Source organism: Schistocerca americana, chromosome 4 (genome assembly GCF_021461395.2).
Source record: "Schistocerca americana isolate TAMUIC-IGC-003095 chromosome 4, iqSchAmer2.1, whole genome shotgun sequence".
Taxonomy (NCBI): Eukaryota; Metazoa; Arthropoda; class Insecta; order Orthoptera; family Acrididae; genus Schistocerca; species Schistocerca americana.
The window spans coordinates 579,587,291-579,603,306 of NC_060122.1; positions in this window are offsets into that span (position 1 = coordinate 579,587,291).

Here is a 16,016-nt window from a genome sequence, read left to right on the forward strand (position 1 = left end):
ATGCTATATGAGGAATTTGATTATGCTATGTATTTATTACGATGAAATATTGAAGTGTCGTCGCAAGATTGACGTGTCGACGAATATGTATATGTGTAATATGGTAAGGAGCAATGAATAGTGGTTAGGGACTCTGACTTGTGAAATAGGATGTTGGAAACCAAGAATCGTACTTTAAGAGATGTGAAATGTGTGTAAATGCGTGAATGTATCAGAAGGCCGGCGAAAATCTTTTGGACACTGTTATATTCATAGGATTTTGTTTCTACACATTTGCAACGCAAATTCTCGACCTGTGATATTTTTAATACGAGACTGTCACTGTAGTGCAAACTGGTGTTGCAAATATTTCGGTAAGAAAGTTAAGTAACCTTCACGTAATGTGTCGTGGGCACCCACGTGCGTGACAGTCACCTGGAAAAAAGCCATTAGTGTGTGCCTTGCGGAGGCAAAGGTGGAGAAAAAAGGAGGCCATTATCCTCGCTATTGAAATTTCTTTGTAGAAAGCATCCCAAATACGACACACTCAAACTTGAAAATATATGATTACACTGTGGAGCACTTAATTTATGATATTTACTAAAATGCCTAATGAAATGAAGAGAAACATCTTACATCTATTGTCTTTCTATTTGAGAGAATTTTTTTTGCCTTTCGAGACGCCATTTGCCTAGTGAATGATGTTTCATATGTTGCTTTATATATATATTTGCTCATTTCGTTTAATATCTAGTTTCTAGCTGCACTGCAGCATTGGTTAAAATAAAATTTAATAGATGTACTAATATAGATATTTTACGCCTACAGATTCAGTAAATAACAATTTTATGATCTACTTCAAGGAAAAAAAAACAGGGAGCACAAAAAGACATTTCTCTTCACAGGAATTGCATACATAATTTTTGGCAATGACTGGGTAACTTGTTTCGTAGATAAATCAAGGTGATGCATCACTCTAGTGTTAAGATGTGACATAGGTATTGAACATGACCATTTTTACTGTCATATTTTTTCTGCTTGATCTTTGTCATGTTTAGGTATAAGTTATTGCATTTGCTGCTGCTGCTTGCCAGGCATAGTGCTACTAAATTTGACTTTGTATTACGCTGTTAAGCCAGTTTTACTAATGATTTATTTTTATTGTTTGCTGCACATTGCCTTATATTAGTTGTAATATTGCAATTGCTCTGCTAATTTAGATTTAATTCTGCTAGCTTTGCCAATTTGCATTCTTTTCATTGCTGTTTGGGTTACTTGTTTTGTGTTGCTGCATTGCCTCGTCCCTTAGTTTATGCATCTGAGCTCAGTAGATTTAAGTTAGCTTAAGATGGGATAGGCTATATAAGAGAACGAGTTATGATGAATTGGAAGAAATGCATTGAGAAGCTATAAGAAAATGGTTTGGCCAAACAAGGATTTTGAAAGAGGATGAATAGAATAAAGAAAGCAGGCTTAGATAGGACTTTTTGGGAATAATGATGAACGAAGGGAGATCTCCTTGCAAAATACTGCAGTAAAAGAAACCCTGTCCTTTCCTTTTGTGTGATCCCTCAATGTGTCTGTGTACCCTTGTATATTTGTGTTCTTCTTGTCTTTATGTGTTTACTTAATAAGATTTATGTTGTAGAATTTTTCTAATACTAAGCTACATTCACTATGATGAGGAATACTGTTATCCTCAAATATAATTTGCATTTATAATGTTCCATTTTCTTTGTTAAGATGTTTACGCATTATTAATTCTGTTCTGTTTCAATTCTCATGTGTGAAATTAATGTTTCGAAAAATATTCTCATTATTTTATTTATTTACTTATGTCATAATTCCTGTAACACTGATGCATATGTCTATTTCTATTCTTTTGTAAAGCCTGTATTACTACAAATGTTATCTGTACTACTATGTTCTTTAATGATGTATTTTGTACCTTTGTAATTGTATTCTTATGTTGTAAATTTATAATTGTATAGACACCAGTTCTTCAAATTAAGTTACATTTCACTGCACATGTTTCTGTTGGTCATAGTAATGCACAATATGTGAGAAGTTGGGACTGTTAGTGTTTGCATGTGTGTTAATAATTCAGCAATGGACTGGTTAACAGCATTGCTGGTTCTAAGGACAATTCCAAAAACTTTGTGAGTGCACAAGTGGTGGTTTATGGACTTGCTATATTCTCCGCAAGACTCTTCGATTGTGATTGTGGACCCGAACAGTCGCAACAGACGCCTGTTGGCCGTCTCTACAAGGACTACAGTGGGTCTGCACCTTTGATTATCCACCAATACCATTATTTCTACAAGGACTGTAGTGGGTCTGCACCTCCGGTGGCCCACCAACACCATACTCTCTACCAGGACTACAGTGGGTCTGCTGTGTGATGACCTACCTACCAATATTCTTCAAAACTTCGACTGACTCTGCTGTGGGTTTGCTCTGTTTTGGCCCATTACCTGTCTGCATGTCAAGATTCAGCACTGTCTTCCCGTTGGAAGGACAACACTACTTCTTCAAGACTGCATGGAAATCCACTACTTCCGTGTGCATTCTCTTTTACTGCTCAGACTTTGAGAAAAAAACTGCAATTTTACTGTGATGAACGATCAGGACTGTCTTTATGGACTGTGAGAAAATTTTAGCTTTTGACCAACATTGTATCGATAAGTGTGTGCATTTGAATTCTTTGTTATTGTAATTATGAAAAATTTTTCAAATCTGCATTGGCCACTGCCCAAAAGAATTTGCAATTTTTTTTTGGGGAACTTGGGGGCTATGTAAGTAGGCTGATTAGGTTTTCTTATTGGTAACGCCACGTAGTGCTCTGTATGAAAATCACTGGCTGTGATGTGTGCCGTCTGTGGCTAGTTTGCATTGTTGTCTGCCATTATAGTGTTGGGCAGCTGGATGTTAACAGCACGTAGCATTGCGCAGTTGGAGGTGAGCCGACAGTAGTGGTGGCTGTCGGGAAGTGAGATGGCTGATTTTTGAGAGCGAATGATCTGGACGTGTGTCCGTCAGAAACAGTATATTTGTAAGAATGCATGTCATGAACTGCTATATATATTATGGCTTTTGAACACTATTAAGGTAAATACATTGTTTGTTCTCCATGAAAATCTTTCATTTGCTAACTATGCCTATCAGTAGTTAGTCCCTTCAGTAGTTTGAATCTTTTATTTAGCTGGCAGTAGTGGCGCTCGCTGTATTGCAGTAGTTCGAGTACCGAAGATTTTTGTGAGGTAAGTGATTTGTGAGAGGTATAGGTTAATGTTAGTCAGGGCCATTCTTTTGTAGGGATTATTGAACGTCAGATTGCGTTGCGCTAAAAATATTGTGTGTCAGTTTAAGCACAGTCATGTATAATTTTTCTAAGGGGACGTTTCAAAAGAAATCCACTAAATTTCGACTACGTGGTACGTCACACAAATTTGAATTCTGTATATTCAACTAAATACTTAGAGATTACAATTACAAATGACCTAAATTGAAACGATCACATAGATAATGTTGTATGTAGAACAAACTAAAGACTGTGATTCATTGACAGAACACTTAATAGATGCAACAGGTCTAGTAAAGACACTGCTTTCCCCACGCTTGTCCGCCCTATTCTGGACTACTGCTGTGCTGTGTGGGATCCGCATCATGTGGGACTGACGGATGACATCGAAAAACTACAAAGAAGGGCTACTCGTTTTGTATTATCTCGAACTAGGGGAGATAGTGCCACAGACATGAAACGTGAATTGAAGTGACAGTCATTAGAACAAAGGCGTTTTTCGTTACGACGGGATCTTCTCATGAATTTTCGATCACCAGTTTTGTCCTCCGATTGCGAAAACATTGTGATGGCACCCACCTACATAGGGAGAAATGATCACCACGATAAAATAATTAAGAGAAATCAGGTCTCGCACAGAAAAATTTAAGTGATTGTTTTTTCCGCGTGCCTTTCGAGAGCCGATCGGAAGAGAGACAGCTTGAAGGGCGTTCATTGAACCCTCTTTTAGGCACTTTATTGTGAATAGTAGAGTAATCACGTAAATGTAGATGTAGACAGTGCACAAAAATTTTCCTTCTGCTTCAGTACTACAACATGGTATTCCCATATCCATTCTGATGATAACAGAGACACTTTACAGTGTATTTTGCTTGGTACACCACTTTATAAACTGCATTTGCATCCTGTACCGGATCCTAGATATCAAGAAAATGTGCACAGTCGTTTACTGTGCATAGCCCTCTTGGAATACGTGGCTGGCGATGGTAGGAAGAAGTGGGAATATCCCCTGTTTTGGAACTGTCTAAGGAACTGCCCATGAACTAAGAATGTCTCCATAACCCATTGAGACTCACCGTACACCGCTTCAATTTGTATGAAAAACTAAATTGTTATTTACATGTAGTTTAGAAAGCGCTCGGCGCATATTTTCTTAAATCTGAGATTTATTTAAATTCTTGCGGACATCTGTTTTACTGTGTACTGGGACGTATTTTCCTTAACTCCAAACTGTTGGCTGTGTAATCAGTATTTCATTGAAGTATTTCATACAAGAAGATATTTACTTAATTCTGTTAATGCGCTCACTGGTTGCACTTATACAAATAAATTAACATCACGCAAACTGTGAATGACGCTGCTGTTGCTGGCTTACCCTCCCATTCCGCAGCTTAATGTGCCGACGCTTGTGACCTGACCGTATCACGGTCATTTCAATGGTAGCAGAGTGTAGTTGTCTTGTTCTGGGTTCAGCATCGTTCACAGTTTTACTAGTGTGTTTTTGTTTAGTAAATTTGCATATGTTTCTTGCCAACTGGTCATTCATCATGCTACAGGATTCTGGAATTGAGCCCACAGTAGTACAAGGAACTTTTGGGGTAAATTATTTAAAGAAGCAACAGTTACCGTATTAGTTCAAAATAAGTCGTCAACTAACTGAGGGTACAGCGGTGGAGCTTGCCACGCGGTTACGCAGTGTGTCAGTCAGTCCGTTACAGCTGACTCCAGATTGCGTTGGGGAGGTAAGTCCAGCATTATAGTGTTGTGCTACAGCTCTTTCTGGTGTGCATGATAGTATCGAAATTTTGCAAGACAGTGTACCTTCATATACCCATGTAAATAGAATTCAGGCCCAGATTAATCATTTGCTGAATAGGCTTCGTGATCTAAAACTACTAGAGATCAGTAACGAACACAGGCTCACCCTTGAAAAGCTCCTCAGCAAGGTGACGGCGTTAAAACTGAATCTTAATGTCTTGAGATGGCAGGAAGAAGATATTACGGTTGAGCAGCCCAATCTAGCTGGTGAAACGAGTGGATATAGTTCCCCCGTTAGGAATCGCGTAGGGGAGCAAGCCTCCTTTGCTAAATTACTAAGCCTGATTCTCTGTTTACAGCAGGGCCTGACTGTCTTACAGACTGAAGAGTAGCTACAGGCCATGGAAGTACTATGGCTTTTAGTTCATTTAGAGAAGCAGGATGAAGACCAAGACACTACACACAGAGTTATTCTTCAATTAGTAGGCTATGTCCTACGGCCTGAGGGCGGTTAAGTTCTAATCTTTTGGAGGTATTCCACGATCAGAGGACATCACAGGATTTGAGGAAGAGGGTTATTAGAGACAGCAAAAATTAAGTGGATAGTAGGTATTACCTTTGCTTTCAGAGACAGAGTGGAATGTTGAAGGAATATATAGAGTGGGGCCCGTATCAGTAGGGGGACAAGGGGAGTGCAGCTTCACTCTTCATTGTTGCCAAAATTTTTTAAGATGGCGGCGCTGACGTCATCCAAGATGGCGGCTCTTGGCGGGAAAATAGGAAAATTGGGCTAGGTCCACTAACCAAACGTTCAGAAAAAATGGCGGGAATTATGAATTTTGGCGGGAAAATAGACCAATTGGGCTACGTCCACTAACCTAAGCCTTCAGAAGAAATTGGCGCCAAATTCAAATTCCAACAGGATAATGCATGCAAAATCGTACTTGCCTTTATTATTATTCATTATAATTTATTATAATTCATTATAATTCATGATCAGTCATCATAATTTATTATCATTTATTACTATTTATCATTGATTACTATTTATTATTATTGGCCTACCTCCACTAACATAGAAAATCGCTCCATGTTCAAATTTACACGCCATAATCTCTGGAAAACCGTACTTCTATTTATTATTATTATCATTTACTATTATTTATTAGCATTTATTATGATTTATTTTTATTTATTCAAGATGGTCGATTTTTGCGCCAAGAAAGCCAATTCCCTTACAGCAATAACAAAAAATCTCTCACAAATTCAAATTCAAACACAATAAACTGTAACACCTACGAAGAAAAAAGAGACCAATTGGGCCATGTGCACTAACCTAAGTCCACCTCATCCTACGAAGTTTGAATTTTTCGCCCTTACTTATTGTTTCACTCCTAAGCTATGAAAATCGCGTCAAATAGTAATATAGTGCAGTTTTACTAAAGTAAGTCACCTCCTGTGAATTCGTGGGAAAAGGGCTGAAGTCTTTATTTCAAACAGTACCATCATCACTTGTTCTCCAACAGCGTTAGTACACATCTTAGAGATCGCAGTCCAGTCGTCACGAGACCTCCAGTCCAACTGAATTTGTCCATACGGTCGCAGCTGACACGCACCGGACCGCAAGCCACCGGCAAGCGAGTGGTCGCCTCACATGACGGCCATTGGATGCGTCCGCGCCTGCTGCCGGTCCAGTGGCTGCTCACGTCACAGCCTACTGGTGCCGACTAGCGTCGCAGGCCCGCGCTGGTCCAGCGATGTAAACGTGTTTTCGTGGACAGTAGAGTCCGCCCCCACCGACCAGTTGGCGCCAAAGCTGTTCGCTGGACACGTTGGAACCTGCCGACTTCATTACGGTAGGTCGGTTGATCCAGCACCAGGTTAACAAAGAACGCCCTGCAGCACGTTTGGCGCCAAAATTTGCTCGAGAGTGGTATCCGCCATGACGTCACAACAGGTGGTCCAGCACATGTCCTCGTCACGACGTCCCTCCCTAAGTTAATTGATCACCCGGCTCCCATTATTCAATCCACATTCTGCGCTTACCTAATCCAAGATCGTCGCGAAAACACACGTCCGTACACGTGAGCCATCGTGCGCGCCTAGCTTAGTACCTCCGAAAGTGAATGTAACAAAGTTCGCATGACAACTTAATTAAATTGATCAATTAATTAACCTCTCTGATGCGCAAAAGTGCCAGATCGACCTACAATTGGAATCCATTTTCGCCACTGCCACGCCCACCTGGACTTGAAATGTCCCTACCGACCACCATGGCTAACATGTACTAATGTGTACTGCTGTTTACTAACGTGCACTAACGTGTACTAACCTACATTAACTTACATCACATTTTGTCTCTACAAACAACCCAAGTTTCAATTCTGATGGTCAGTTCGTGTTTCGCTACCAACACAAGAAAATTGTGGCAAACGAAGCCACTAACCTAAGTCAGCTGTGATGGCTCAAAATCGTCGACTTTTGACTCTCTCTCACACCACGAGCGCGAGACCGCCCACGTCGCAGCCTGGACCTTTAAACTCTCGTCGGAAATACTCCTCTGTAAATATTCTAGCTAAACTATGAGCCTAATACTGTTGTTCAATCCACACAGTCTAGGACATGGCCAGAGCACACCCCAGTACCTAGGCTGCGAACATCACTCGCCCCACATGTAGTTAACAGTTGAGAGACGGAGATATGCTGGAATCACATCCCTCGAGCTCTCGTAGATGCTTGCCTCAGCAATTCTATCTAACAAAACCTCCAAGTAGAAAAAATAATAACCAACTCGAACTCTCTCATATTCTATATATCATCCCACAAATACTTAATATACATTTTATTTAGATATCGAGTATATCTATCACTCTCATCCAAAAAATACTCGTCCTGATGCATCTGGCGTCATGTTGCACAGTCGGCAGACACGCAAACAGCTCCTAAATTCAGTGCACAACATCATACTGTTCCTAAATAGTGCAGTACACATAACAGTAAACAAGTACTCGTAATCTGTCCAAATAACGCATAGCAAAATAACTCAACAGACGCGCGCAATCAACCTGTCCCACACTAAGTCACACGTCCGACAGCTCTCAATTCGCTCAAAGGTCTCTGTTCGACCCGCTCAAACATGACATGATGACAGCAGCATTCACACGTAACACCTGAGAAATTCAGATCGCCTAGACACCGATCATGACTATCCAAGCCAGGCCGCGCTATTCGTCTGTCACCGTCCTAACTCAGTGCGGTCCAACACATATGTTAAGGCTGCAATACATTGCTTACCGGCCGATGTGTGACACATCTACACCTTCACATCTGTTGTCCGAATAGCCAATACCGAGTTCACACGCACACCGTCCGAACACTTCCCAGCGCTTCCCTCACCTCACCAGCCAAAACGATCATCCGACAATGTAAAAAAAATAAGAGCCCAGTCAACCTCTCCGAAATTGTATAGTGTCCCCAGAAATAGTTAACGCTCGCTTTCGTGTTTTCTCAGTTTATTTGTAAATTCAAATTCATACCCTAACAGAACTTGTTCAGGAAAATAATACTGAATGCCCTTCTAACCTCCTATCTTTCCAGCTCTCAGCATACGCAAATGTTCTCAACCCCCCTATATCCCAGCACAACCGAATAATCATTCTTATTCCGTCTTATTGAATTTACTGCCCTAATTTCCTAAGGACCCGTTATCGAAGTACCATCCTGCTTTTCTTTCTGTGGCTTTCTATGCTTATTTATACAGAGATCGCTAAATTACCCTAACTGCCCTCTCAATCTACACACACACACACACACACACACATACAACTACACACACACACACACACACACACGCCCACTGTCATCCTCTCTACTCATCCCATAACATAAGCAATAGTAACTTTACAATCCATTATATACAAACCCTACATAATGTAAGCCGCAGTAACTTTATAATACCGACTACATCCCCCAATTCTCTCCATTCTTAAGGAAGTGATGTGAACCTGTTCTTTCCTTCTACACCCGCGACACTCAGCGGTAATCAGCCCTTCTACATCAACGGACAGAAGTCCTTCTCAGAACTGTTCCACAAATTTGGCGATCGCTTCCCCTCAACACAAATGCGTTACTGCCTCTTCTTCATTGGCTGCTCGCTTTTTCTACAAACATCTCTACACTCATAGACTACAAGAACACACCAAAATTTTTCGAAGTACAGCATCCTGTAAACCACTGAGTAACTAGAAACAAACAGACCAGAAAATGATATTCGCACTCTCGAATACCGGAGTCTTTCATGTCATTATACTTACAGTTAAATCTTACATTCGCGGTCCCAATAGATTGGCAATCAACAATGAGCTAAGTGTTGGAAATACATTCTCTTGACCGCTGTTACTCTGGAAATATCTCTATCGCCCTTACTACTTCATTTCTACTCATCACATAACATAAACAATAGTAACGTTACAATGCAAAATATGCAAACGCTTCTCAATGTAAACCACAATAACTTTACAATAAAGTATGTACACATTTGACATAAAACAGTGCACCTTCCAGTATATCTTTACAGCATGCGAAAAAAATATCCTCTTCCTACAGCATCTATATACCGCAATGCTCTCCAAACCTGGGAAAGCACCATGAACCTGCCCTTTCTCTCTGCAGACTCTACACTCAGAGCTAATCTTCCCTCTTACATCAGCGGACCTAAGTCACCCTCAGAAGTCTTTTTACAAATTCGGTATCGTCTCCCCTCAGCACAAACGCCTTACTGCCTCTCCTTCCTTATCTGTTCACTTTTCTACAAACATCCTCAGACTCATAGACTGCAAGAACACATGTACTTTCTCCATAAAATTGCACCATTTTAGCTGTACTTCTCAATATCATGCACTAGGCTACACCCTACCGATCACTAGTTCATCATAATTCACAAGATATACACTTCAAATTAATTTTCTACAAACGCCAAACTTTATCTATGTGCAGCATGCTGTAAACCACTGAGTAACTAGGAACAAACATTCGCCAAATGATATTTCCACTCTCAAATACCGGTCTCAGTCATGTAATGTATTCGAGATTTTGGTTATAATTTACATCTCAGCTAAGGTCTGTCCCAGGTCTAGAGAACAGACAAGCGTGTATCCAACACACCACAATCGATGGCTGTCCGGAGTGGCCGTGCGGTTCTAGGTGCTACAGTCTGGAGCCGAGCGACCGCTACGGTCGCAGGTTCGACTCCTGCCTCGGCCATGGATGTGTGTGATGTCCTTAGGTTAGTTAGGTTTAATTAGTTCTAAGTTCTAGGCGACTGATGACCTCAGAAGTTAAGTCGCATAGTGCTCAGAGCCGTTTGAACCACAATCGATGTTCACTCAACTAAATAAAGGAAGCAAATGTGCAGATGTAATCAAACAAACAATCTACATCCCATCTAATAATACTCCAGTTGATTACGCAATTACCATTATTCCAAGACGGCTGCACCGAGTGCGAAACATGTCACCTTTCCCAAACCTGCATGCTACAGTAAAATTCCAACTTGGTTTTAGTCACACCCTACACATCGTTCAGCTGATCCCATTTCCAAATCTTTGCGCATCTGATATCTGCAATTTAAGTCGGAGAAAGACATATCCATTACCTTCTGCAGCCTGTCTAGAAACAGAACGACCTCAGTTACTGCAACAGGACCTTGTCTTGACAATTAGCCGGAAATGCGAGCGCCGGCGGCGGCATATCAAAGCCACATATCTGTCCATCTAAACACCCATCCACTCAGCCCCAGAACCAGCATGCCGAAGTGGGCTCTCTCTATACCTGCTCTCCAGCTATTGTCTAACGACATACACTGCACAAATAGATTCCCGAATAGCGCAGATCTCTATCCTCCCCTGCATCTCCAACTCGGTATGTAAACAGTATCTCCCCCAGCCAGCGAACCTGACGTCATTCACGCTGTGCTGACAATTTCCACTCACAAATCTTAAATACTCTCATATATAAAAGCCTATTCACTCTTGCCAAATGTCACTTAATAATAAAAAAGTATTCTCCATTTCCAAGCAGTGATGAGTATACATTTAGAAGAAATAGACATAATTCCAAGCAGAAGTCATACATATGATTAAAAAGAAAAAAATGACCTCAATTTAGATTATCTGACATTTATTTACATGTCCTAATGATACACCTGTAGATGAGTTGTGTCATCCACTCACTCACTCCTTCATCACATGCTTTCACGGAACTTGTTCTACTTATACGCCACCCACCCTGTTATAATAATTTTGTACAAGCATTTACGCCCCTACATACAACCCATCTCAATAGAACATAATAATTCCTCTTTCCACAGATAGTCATATTTGGTGAACAATTAAACGTGGTAAATTAGTCGTACGTAGTAAAAGAAGCAAATACTTTTACCGACACACACATCCCTCTCACCGAGGATAGGCCATTTAATATTATATACCTAAACACAGACCAATGATAACAATATTCCGATGTGCACCTTGTCCTTGTAATAAAGATACAATCGATTTTCCTATACCGTACAAAATCACCATTTTACCTCAGAGCACCCTCACTCGACCCAAGTCACTCTCAGAACAGTTCAGCTAATTTGAGAGCCTTTTCCTGTCTTTCTGATCAGAGCCTGCTACCTTTTCTACAGACATCTCCAGACTCGTATATTAGAAGACCAAAAATATTTTTAATATAGTAATATAAAATTCACCTTGTACTCGTTGGTATTAAGCACCGTCCTAGTACTTTAGCATGCCACAGACCTCTGACTAACTAGAATTCCTGCACTGCACAGTCATTAACATGGACTGATGCATGACCTCTCACAGGAAACTGTAACTTACGTCTTGCAAATCATATTCTTACAGTCGATAGCATAACATTGAATCATTTTAAGTAAAGGAAAGCCACAACACAAGGAAACTAGAAGTGCCTGGTGGCGTTGTGGCGAGTTTCCAAACTACCCCCTGAAATTGATTGACCGCCTCTACATTTGAACTCATATGCCGCAATGACATTTAAACTCATATGTCGCAATAACCCAATAGTTGATAATTCTGCATTCCATTTCTAGTGATTGTTCATTTTGCACACAAGTACGGGATCACCGTTTTCGGTGCTAGCAACCCCAGGAGTTGCGGTCCATCAACCAAAATTTCTTCCCCAACTCAAACAAGCATTTTCACTCAATCATTACGTGGTACCCACTGCATGGATGGGATGGATAAGACACCACCGATCTACTGTAATATAATCCATCACAGCTCACATCGCGAAAAATTTTGCAGTAACACTGGCCAATCATGTGACAGCATGTTTTCCTAATTTCAGTATCATAGCTAAACCAAACCTCCTCTACTTTGCAAGTATCATTGCGAGCATTGATAGATGACTGCTCAGTATGTCCATTCACACTTAATTCTCGAACACATAAAAACGATCAAAGTATACCAGACAACGATATACATACTTCTAAGACCTCGTACATAATACTCGATGAATCTCTCTGCGTATGGTGGTCACAGAACAATCTCGCCCTCTTACGTTAAAAGACCATCCTCACCTCGGCATTGACCAACCTATCCGCAACATCGCTACCCAATTAATCCTCAACCAAGCAGACGAATATAGCTACACTTCACCTTTCTTGAATGAATAGAGTTTTCCTAGTCCTAACTCTTCCAAGTGCACTACATTTCTCGAGATATAACAAAGTCTTGGAGCTTAGCACACCATATCGATCTATAGTAACAGATCTCAAAGTGCCTTAATTTAATAGCATACAGTTAAGAAGAACAAGAACGGAGTGATACTTATATGCAACATAGTTCGACACATATTTACGTAAATCATCAAATCTATCATGTGAAAAGTACTGTACCTGCATACGACTAGAACGCAGGCTATATCACGTGACTAAAGCATCCAGGTAGAACACTAGAACAAAATGACCTTCAACAACTTGTCTTTCTCTAGAATAAATGGGCAAGGTTTAAATCGTACCTAGTTACAGCTCTATATCAATCGATCTTCCTGTACACTCTCTGTTCTGATTTAACACAGATGTGAATAAGTTTAGACGTGAATGATTCTCTGTCCTCCGGAAAAGCATCCAATGCAGTATTCAACTCACGTGTATCGCTGCTACCTCAGTAGACATACACTATAATACGAACTCAACAAGAAAAAAAATTGACTACCTTCCTGATTCTGCTCGCTTTGGTGTCATCGTCTTCCTACATCCCTCTTGTTGCCGCATACTTGACTCCATGTGCAAATTGCTCCCTGCGAACCAGAAGATAAGCAAGCACAGCCTCATTTTCACCGCATTTTGGTGTATATTTGGTTAGTGTATACGTATGCGCTAATCAGTTTTCGCATTTCTTTCGATTTTATGTCAGATACATCCATGCAACGGTGACATAAACTATCGTTCAGTGTACTACAATTGCCTGCAAATGTAACCCAGGCGTATCTAGTAACCTTCACACTCGGAGAGCGCTTGCTCTGTTTTCTGTATGACATAAATAACTTCGGTTTTCGAGAGTTCGAATTTCATTATTTGGTATGTTTGTTTCTAGTTACTCAGTGGTTTACAGGATGCTGTACTTCGAAAAATTTTGGTGTGTTCTTGTAGTCTATGAGTGTGGAGATGTTTGTAGAAAAAGCGAGCAGCCAATGAAGAAGAGGCAGTATCGCATTTGTGTTGAGGGGAAGCGATCGCCAAATTTGTGGAACAGTTCTGAGAAGGACTTCTGTCCGTTGATGTAGAAGGGCTGATTACCGCTGAGTGTCGCGGGTGTAGAAGGAAAGAACAGGTTCACATCACTTCCTTAGGAATGGAGAGAGTTGGGGCATATAGCCGGTATTGTGAAGTTACTGCGGCTTACATTATGTAGGGTTTGTATATAATGGATTGTAAAGTTACTATTGCTTATGTTATGGGATGAGTAGAGAGGATGACAGTGTGTGTGTGTGTCTGTGTGTATGTGTGTGTGGTTGTATGTGTGTGTGTGTGTGTGTGTGTGTGTGTGTGTGTGTGTGTGTGTGTGTGTGTGTGCGTGTGTAGATTGAGAGGGCAGTGAGGGTAATTTAGCGATCTCTGTAAAAATAAGCACAGAAAGCCTCAGAAAGAAAAGCAGGATGGTACTTCGATAACGGGTCCTTAGGAAATTAGGGCAGTAAATTCAATAAGAAGGAATAAGAATGGTTATTCGGTTGTGCTGGGATATAGGAGGGTTGAGAACATTTGCGTATGTTGAGAGCTGGAAAGATAGGAGGTTAGGAGCGCATTCAGTATTATTTTCGTGAACAAGTTCTGTTAGGGTAAGAATTTGAATTTAAAAATAAACTGAGAAAACACAAAAGCGAGCGTTAACTACTTCTGGGGACACTATACAATTTCGGAGAGGTTGACTGGGCTCTTATTTTTTTTTACATTGTCGGATGATCGTTTTGGCTGGTGAGGTGAGGGAAGCGCTGGGAAGTGTTCGGACGGTGTGCGTGTGAACTCGGTATTGGCTATTCGGACAACAGATGTGAAGGTGGAGATGTGTCACATATAGGCCTGTAAGCAATGTAATGCAGCCTTAACATGTGTGTTGGACCGCACTGAGTTAGGACGGTGACAGACGACTAGTGTGGCCTGGCTTGGATAGTCATGTTCGGCGTGTAGGTGATACGATTTTCTCAGGCGTTAGGTGTGAATGCTGCTGTCATCAAGTCATGTTTGAGGGGTCGAACAGAGGCCTTTGAGCGAATTGAGAGCTGTCGGACGTGTGACTTAGTGTGGGATAGGTTGATTGCGCGCGTCTGTTGAGTTATTTTGCTATGCGTTATTTGGACAGATTACGAGTACTTGTTTACAGTTATGTGTATTGCATTATTTAGGAGCAGTTTGATATTGTGCAAATTAGGAGGTGTTTGCTTGTCAGCCAACTGTGCAACATGACACCAAGTTCATCAGGACGAGTGTTTTTGTATGAGAGTGATAGATATACTCGATGCCTAAATAAAATGTACACTAAGTATTTGTGGAATGATACAGAATATGAGAGAGTTCGAGTTAGTTATTATTTTTTCTACTTGGAGGTTTTCTTAGATCGAATTGCTGAGGCAAATAGCTGCGACTGCGCAAGGGACATGATTGAAGCATCTCTCTGTCCCTCAGCGGGTAACTATAGGTGGGGCGAGTGATGTTCTTGGCTTAGGTACTGGGGGTGTGCTCTGGCCATGTCCTAGACCATGTGGATTGAACAACAGTATTTGGGTTACAGTTTAGCTATAATATTTACAGAGGAGTATTTCCGACACGAATATAAGGGTCCAGGCTGTGGCGTGGGCGGTCTCGCGCTCGTGGTGTGTGAGAGAGGCCAAGCCGACGATTTTGAGCCATCACAGCTGACTTAGGTTAGTGGCTTCGTTTGCCACAATTTTCTTGTGTTGGTAGCGAAACACGAACTGACCATCAGAATTGAAACTTGGGTTGTTTGTAGAGACAAAATGTGATGTAAGTTAATGTAGGTTAGTACACGTTAGTGCACGTTAGTAAACAGCAGTACACATTAGTACATGTTAGCCATGGTGGTCGGTAGGGACATTTCAAGTCCAGGTGGGCGTGGCAGTGGCGAAAATGGATTCCAATTGTAGGTCGATCTGGCACTTTTGCGCATCAGAGAGGTTAATTAATTGATCAATTTAATTAAGTTGTCATGCGAACTTTGTTACATTCACTTTCGGAGGTACTAAGCTAGGCGCGCACAATGGCTCACGTGTACGGACGTGTGTTTTCGCGACGATCTTGGATTAGGTAAGCGCAGAATGTGGATTGAATAATGGGAGCCGGGTGATCAATTAACTTAGGGAGGGACGTCGTGACGAGGACATGTGCTGGACCACCTGTTGTGACGTCATGGCGGATTCCACTCTCGAGCAAATT